The sequence below is a fragment of the Triticum urartu genome, chromosome 4 (genome assembly GCF_003073215.2).
Source record: "Triticum urartu cultivar G1812 chromosome 4, Tu2.1, whole genome shotgun sequence".
NCBI classification, from domain to species: Eukaryota; Viridiplantae; Streptophyta; class Magnoliopsida; order Poales; family Poaceae; genus Triticum; species Triticum urartu.
In genome coordinates, this window is record NC_053025.1 from 566,040,508 (window position 1) to 566,049,332 (window position 8,825).

The following is an 8,825-nucleotide window of genomic DNA, read 5'->3' on the forward strand; positions in this document are numbered from 1 at the left end:
TCTCGCACTCGATCAGGGATCTCGTCGAGTCGAGCCATCAGAGATTCCAAGTCATTTTGAAGTATCGCCCTTGGCTAGAGCAATGAGTCGACTCATGAGACTGCCACCTTCAGACGCGCGAGGTAACTTGTGACGCCAGCGACACGAGACTCCAGTCGGAGCACGTTCATGGCAGTTTCATCGCAAACTGGAGAAGCGATAGGGTCCAGACCCGTCTCGACCCTCCCGGTTTCCTCGTCAAAGTCTTGACAGAATTTTGCAGTCAAAAAAATTAGTGAGTCGACTGGACAGGATTCATTTGCAAGCATCAACACAGTCGGTTTGAAAGGAGTACCTTCCAGCATAAGATATAGCTTCTTGGCAAGAGTTCTCAGATAGGCTTCCGTATCATTCCTCTTGGACCGCAGACTCCAGCTTTTCATTCAGGACAATTTTATCCTTCTTCAGATGACTCACCTCTCGGTTAGACTCATTGAGACAGGACTTCAGCTTGTTCACCTCCCCTTCCAACGCATCGACTGAAGCCAGCTTCTGGTCTGCAAGGGCAGTCTTATCATGGGCTTCCTTCTGTGCAGCTACAAGGTCCGAGTCCTTTTTCTCCAGAGCCAACTTCATTTTCTCTACAAAAGAAGCAACCGGATCAAACAAGAGATCGAAGAAATATTTTAAAAGACGATCGATGTGAACAGTCGACAGGCACTTACCTTCCATACCAGCAGCTTCATCTTGAGCTTTCTTCAAATTTTGTTGGGCCAGCTCCAAATCGAGGTTGAGTTGCCTCTTCTTCTCCTCAAGTTCAGCAAACTTGGAAATGAGAGTATAAGATTTCTGCAGGAGGCAAAAGACGTGTCAATCGACAAGATCAAAGGTTATTTACTTTCGAGTGAATAAAACTTAAAGAGTTCACTTAGACCCCAGCCGACTGCGGTCTCGGGGACTACACCCAGCGGGTGCACTTGGCGTGCCCCCACTGATTCAGACCCAACTCGACCGGTCCGCTCGGGTCAAGTAAAAAAAACTATTCAGACCCCAGTCGACTGTCGACTGCGGTCTCGGGTACTACACCTAGTGGGTGCACTTAGCGTGCCCCCACCGGTTCAGATCTCATTCGACCGGTCCGCCCAGGTCGAGTGGAATAAAAGAAAGGAAGAAAGAACTCAGACCCCAGTCGACCGCTAGCAGTCGACTGCGGTCTCGGGGACTACACCCAATGGGTGCACTTAGCGTGCCCCCACCGGTTCAGATCCTACTCGCCCAGACCGAGTGAAAGAGCGCAAATACCAAAGACAACAAACACCTAGTGGGTGTACAGATTCGACGCAAACAACAGGAGATTGTATGGAAGAAAATATTTCGGGTAGCATATCCTAATAGAACAAGGTCAGTCGAAAGTCTACTTACTTGGACATTGGCCCGGAGAGCAGCGCTGGCATCGTAAGCAGCTTGGCTATTCTCGAGCACCGTCTTCATCCGCTCCATCATCACGTTAGCCTGACAGATGGCTTCCGCAGCTGCATCCGACTGGTTTTCCGGAACAGGGTAGCTGGTGAAGAAGGGGGCAGACGACCCAGGTGCAGCAGCTTGGAGCTCTGAGGCGGGAGATTGGACGACTGAAGGAAACACCGGTACAGTCGACGGTGCGGGGTGCTCACTCGACAAGGGTACAGCGAAAGTTACAGAGGCCCCGCCCGCGTCTTCAGATTGACGGACGGTTGGTGTTGTCGTTGGTCCCTGCTGAGACGTCTTACCAGCCGCTACAATTTTGTTCTTTCTGGGCCTGGGAGCCACGTCTTCGTCATCATCTGGGAGATCGATGACGTTGGGTGGAGCTGCAGAGAAGTTCGGTCGACCCCGAGAGAACCGCTAGAATTCAATCAACCAAGTAATCAAGAACAAGATCATAAGAGTTTTTACCTGGGTTGGAGGTAACCGCATCTTCCATCTCCTCGTCTCGGTACTGGTAGGAAGAGGTTCCTGATGTAGCAGCACTGCAAATGTTCGCACTCAGTCGGTTACGTTCTGTTGCTCGAATCGACGAAAAGAACAGGTCAGATGATTACCCGGAGATGGTGGGGATGGTCACTTTGATTCTGGGCAAAGCCTTCGGTGGTCCCGCGGGGGAGGTGGCACAACCTTGAGCTGCTTTGGAGCCTTCTCAATTCGCGCGGGGGAAGACGTCCAGGGGCACTTCGAAGTTTGCCCAGTCGGCGCTGCCGCCAGGACCGGGGTGCTCGCCGGGTCGTGAGCGTGCTTGGATCTCCTCTCTCTGCGAGGAGGCGAGTCGACCTCTTCGTCATCACTCGAGTCGTCGCTCTCCTCGTCCTCTTCTGCATCCGAGTGCCACTCGCCACTCTCGCCCCCGCTCGCTCCCTCCTCGACGTCTTGCTCCTGCACTCCATTGGGCATTGAGTACATATCAATGAGAGCCTGAAAGGACAATGAGCAAAGGAAATACAGTCGACCATCAACAAGGTGTCACACAGTGAATTGAGAAGATACTTGGCAAAGCAGAATCATACTGGCGCGAGTGGTCGAATGGAATCACCCTCCTAGACCCCCGGGGATTGTCTTTGTTACTGGTGATTCCCCTCAGCCACTTATCTACCGTGTCTTCGTTGACGTCCTCCAGGTGGATCCGAGTGGAGTCCTCGAGTCCCGAGTACATCCACATCAGATGGTCACGGGCCTAAAGCGGTTGCATGCATCAACTGAGAAAGACATCCAGCAGGTCCATCCTAGTCACCCCGTCGCGGACAAGTTGGCACTACTAGGAAAAGGGCTATAGATGAAATTGACACTAATGGCGCACCAGAGAAGTGGTGCGCCACTACTATATACTAATGGCGCACCATGTGGTGATGCGCCATTAGTGTGGAAGACACTAATGGCGCACCAGGAACAAGGTGCGCCACAAGTAACAATTTTTTTTCATTTTTCCAAACATACTAATGGCGCATCCGGGCAAAGTGCGCCATTAGTAGTTCTAACTAGTAATGGCGCACCAGCCATAGAGTGCGCCACTACTGTATTTTTTATTCTGTTTTTTGCAAAACTACTAATGGCGCACCGTTGTAAAGTGCGCCATTACTAGTTTAAACTAGTAATGGCGCACTCTGCCACGGTGCGCCATTAGTATATATATATATATTTTTTAATTTTTTGCAAAACTGCTAATGGCGCAACGTCACCGCGAAATTTCATGGGCACTTTTTGATATTTTTTGATATCACCAAGACAGATACTTTTTGATATCATGAATATTTTTGAATTTCATGGGCACGTTTTGAATTCATGAGGACACTCGATCTCGATCCCCCTCCATCTCGATCTCGATTCCACCCGCACCCTCCCCCGCTAGCTCCACCACCGCCGACGACCCACCGCACCCTCACTACTAGGGAAAAGGCTAGCAGCAGCGCGGGTTTTAGACCTATCAGTAGCGCGGGGTGGTGCGCTACTGATAAGGCGCTACAGCTAACGAATAGCAGTAGTGTGCCTCCACCCACGCTACGGCTAAATCGACTTAGTAGCAGCAAGTTCCAGGAGGAGCGCTGCTGGTAATTAGTAGTAGTGCTTCTCTCTGCCCGCGCTGCTACTATTATTTCGTATTTTATTTATTTTTTATTTCATGTTGTATTCGTACACCTTTACACAAATTTTCATACAACAGGAATTTACAAATTGTTTTTACATCATAATAAGTTATTACATCACGGGGTGAAAGAACCGTGTGGACTAGTTTCAAGTGGACGGACATCCACTTGAAACTAATCCGCGGTTCTTTCACCCAATGATATAATAAATATCATCATCATCATATCATTAAAAACTTATCATCATCATCATCAGATCATTGGTCACTAGTCGTAATCACAAGTACTCCTGACATCTTCAACTCTAACACATTGTATCACATAATAAACATATTGTACCTCATAGGACCTACTACATTATCTTGGGACCTACTATATTCTCTAAGGTAAAATAGCAAAAAACAAGATAGCCCCTCGCTCTCCATTATGGAGAATGCAGATTATCCTGTCTCCAATTCTTGCCTTTCGCTTAATGTTGCTTCCAAGAACCTCCTTACGAATGTCCAAACATTTTTTCCACTCTTTGATTAGCATGTGTTCACCGGTTTCAGAAATTCGATATGCACAGGTGAGATCCGTAGGATGACCTGGCTGTAGGTTCAGAACTTCAAGGCGACCATTGTAATACATCAGATGAGGCACACAATCCATCGGGATTTTCTATTGAAAAACATAGTAATAACTTCGTAGTTAGCAATGATGTACTAGTTTTAGAAGTATGCAAAAGATGCACGGATGTCGTAATAGTAAAATATCTTACCAGGGTATCTCCATAGAAGTTATCGGGGTTCAACACGTGCACTAGTGGCATGTATTCACCATAATTTGGAGGAGTTCGATAATAGGTATTGTAATTCTCAAAAAAGTACAATAAGCAATCAGATGATTTTTCTCCTTATAAGTTAATTCGGAGCCATTAGTGTAGTGGGTTTTGTCTACCATCTTCTGCACATTCTTTGAAGATTCAAAATAAGCTGTCAATGGAAATAAGATGTCAACTATTTTGAAATAAACAATATAAATTAGTTAATAACTATGTTTGAGAAACTCACATTGCGGTAGAATCGGAAGCGTATCAACAAGGACCCAAATGTCCATATTGTCTTCCTCGATGTCAGGATGACCAAGATCCATGGTGACAATCATACCCTCATAAAAACCATACATTTTGCAAAGTGCTTCCCAATTTTGACAACCAAAATGGGTTACGCTATGAGAATTATACAGATTTACTTCAAAATCGATATCATGATGGGTCCTTAGGTGTATTTTCTTTGTTTGAAAGTTTTCATGGTCTTCAAAACCCATCCTCTCCAAGACATAGCGTCTTGCATGGCATGGGATAAGCTAGTCGAATTGTAAAAGATGAAAATTAGACGTTGAAATAGTTGAAGTCATGCTTAATTACGAAAAAAACACTTGTCGTTGTTGCGTACCGTTTCAACATCGAAGGTCTGCTCGAGCTTCATGCTGAAGCGTCGATCTTCATCCAGCTCAACAAACCTGCCGCACATACCTCGATCGTCGTGGCACCAGCTGCACTCCCCCGGGAGACTGTCGTCGTCCGAGTACGACATTTCCTACGTTCATAATTCAAAGATTAAACTTGTACAATTAAATATATCTACTAAAAAACCTAAATTAGATCATTATTTTTCAAAGAAAATCCAGGCCACTCGATATTTCCCACATATTCTAGCACAAGTCATGCCAGAATTCACGGAAAAATCCGGCATGACCTTTGCTAAAAAAGGACATATCGAGCGCCTGAAATTTGCCGGAACGGAAATTAATCAACACTCCGGCAAAACATAGGCCACTCGGAGGTGTAACCAAAACATGAAATAATTGCTTAAACTAAAAAATAACACCAAATATGGCATGTTCAACTAGTTCTATTAATTCAACTAGTTCTATTAATTCAACTAGTTCTTACTAAATATAAACTTAGTATAAAAAGAAAAAAACTAGTTCTTTCTAAAAATGAAGTAGTTCAACTAGTTATTAATTTACTTACTATACTATTTCAACTAAAACTTAACTATTTTAACTAAAACTAAACTAGTTCTATTAATTCAACTAGTTCTTACTAAATATAAACTTACTATAAATAGAAAGAAACTAGCACATCTACTACTACTAATTAACATCTAACTACTACATCTACTACTAATTAACATGTACTACTGCTAATTATACATCTACTACTAATTGACATCTATCCACTACTTCTAAAAATCATTATCTATGAACCCTAAATTAACATCTACTACTACTAAAATCATCTACTAACTAAGCAAAGAGACAGGGGGTTGGGGAGGGGTGGGGGCTTACAGAGGGAGAGGCGGTAGCGGGGAGGTGCTCGGCGACGGAGGGGCGGCGAGGGCGGGCTCGGGATTGGGAGGGCGGCGGTCCTGGGCGGCGGGCTCGGTCGAGGGCGGCGGCGGTGAGGTCGAGGGCGGCGACAGTGTGGTCGAGAGCGGCGGCGGCGGCGGTGAGGGCGCAGGCGCGCTCGGGCTCGGGCGGCGGCGACAGGGAGTAGGGGAACAGGCCGGTGGGGGGGGGGGGAAGGAGGACTTAGCGAAATTTTGATGCGGGGGGTGGTTAACTCAAACTAGCAGTAGCGCACATACAGAAAACACGCTATAGCTAACTTATCTACAGCGCGTTTTGGGAAAACCGCTACTACTAATGGAAGCAGTTATTTCTTTTGTTTAGTAAAAACATCAAAAATATACATTGGTCATCATTGATCTTTTTGTGTATAATCTAAATAGTCAACATGAATCCTCACTGTACCTGTATAGGTACAGGCGAGGATTCATATTGCAACCACAAATCATACACATATAGTTCAATGAAGACCAAGTGCTCGAGATAGGTTGAGAAGCAACATATTTAAGGTGGTAAACACCTTGTTCGCTTAGCAGTATGGGAGTAAACTTAATTAGTTGCGGTCATACTTACCAGCAGTGAGTTTTGAGCAAAACCGCTGCTACTAAGTTCTTTAGCAGTAGCGCGTCCACGGGAAGGGCGCTACTACTATATCTAGCCTGGAGGCAACACCGTGGCAATTATAGTAGTAGCGCTCTTTTCACCTAGAGCGCTACTGCTACTCAGTCATTAGCAGCGCTCTTTTCTAAAGCTCGTTGCTACTAATTAGCAGTAGCGTCTGTTTTTATACCGCGCTGCTGCTAAGATTCTGTGTATAAGATTTTCCCTATTAGTGCCTCCCCCGCTCCACCACCGCCGACGAGCACCCCCCGCACCCTCCATCTCGATCTCGATTCCAACCGCACCCTCCCCCGCTAGCTCCACCACCGTCGATGACCCACCGCACCCTCCCCCGCTCCACCGCCGCCGACGAGCACCCCCCGCACCCTCCCCTGCTCCACCGCCGCTGAAGAGCACCCCTGCACCCTCCCCCGCTCTGGTCAAATTATGTATGCAAGAACAAACCTTTAAACAATTACTAACATTCATAAAAAAAATTATTTATAACATCACCACAAATAAATCATAACTTGGTTTACCCACTAAACTAGTTTCAATCATTCTATAAATCAGGCATAATAACTAACAAATATTTATCAGAATACAAATACACAATAATTATTTAAATGCATGGATTACAGTTTCATATTCATATTCATTTATTAAATAATAATAATAATAATAATAATAATAATAATAAAATATACTAATGGCGCACCGGCCTAGTGGTGCGACATTGCTATGTAAAAAAAAGATTTCTAATGGCGCACGAGCGGTGGGTGCGCCATTGCTATCTAAAAAATGATTTCTAATGGCGCACCGACGGGTGGTGCGCCATTAGTAAGCTTCTCCCCTATAGCTAAGTCCTCCCTCTCCCTCGCCAGATCCCATTCGTCCCTCTCTCCCTCGCCAGACCCATGACGCCACCGCCCGACCCCCGCCGGACTCCACCCCCGCCGCCCCCGCGCCCCCGCGCCCCGACCCTCAACGTCTTCGCCTTCCTCCTCGCCGTCGGCACCGAGCAGCGACGCAGCACCGTACGCCCCCCGACCCTCCTCCTCCCCTTCCCCCTCCTCCTCCTCCCCTTGCCCGCCGCCTGCGCCGGGGCTGACGGCCCATTCTCTGTCTCGCAGGGCAAGGTCTCTGGCGCGTCTACGACATCGACGCCTCACCGTCGATTCGCGTCACCTCGTCAACCCCGGCCCCGCACGAGCTCGCCATCGTCTTCCTCTCGGTGAGCTGCACCGGTTCCCCTTCCCCCCCTTTCTGTTAACTGAACATTGTCAGGTTTAGGTTGTGTTAACTGAAAAAGTTTAGATTAAGAAACATTGTTGGACTGATAGGAAGTTTGTTGAACAAAGCAATCTACACCTGTAATTTCTACTGTTATGCCTTTGTTACTCCAGTGAAAATTTTAGTCAAAATTTTCTTGTCAAAATTTTCAGTCAAGCACAACTGATCATGTAACTTGAGAACTTGCCCCGCGGCATTATAATGTTTGATGCCTGCATCAACACTTCTCTGTACTGCATGCGGTTGTTATAGTTGAGTGTCAAAAGTAGGGGTTAGCTTTAACATGATTCGCTAGTGCTTTCATCACAGAACACATTCTTTGAAAAGGGGATATTCTGAAGTTGATGCTTTCTCGGGATGGGAATAATAGTCTGAAATACACCTGATGGAAACCTTTGTTGATTGTGATCTCTCCACATGTTTAATGTCTATGCTGTTGTGCAGCTGTTATGTGTGTCTATGTCGGTGAGCTTGTGTTATGCACTTCTGCGTTTGACAAGTAATGACTTGCAAAGATGATGATCATCTTGCTAGTTTGCTGGGTTTTGTCTCCGACCATTGTGTCGTGATGAATTTGCAGGTACCCCGAGAGGCCCTTGAGTTTGCCGGAATGTCGATTAACTTCTGTTCCGGCAAATTCGAGTACTCCATATGTCCTATTTTCAGCAAAGGTCATGCTGAAATTTTCCGTGAATTTTAGCATGGCTTTGCTAAAAATAGGACATATGGGGTACTTGCGACTAATGCATGGGCTGGGGTATCTTAGTACTTAATTAAGTAGGATCAACTACCCATTTATTCTTGCTGCATTAAACCATAGGTTTTAGGGTGCCTCGGTGTCGATAAGAACCTAAATGATGAAAGCTTAGGCTTTTAGGGTGCCTCGGCGTCGACAAACCCAAAATGATAAAACCTTGGCTTTTAGGGTGCCTCGGTGTCGATAAG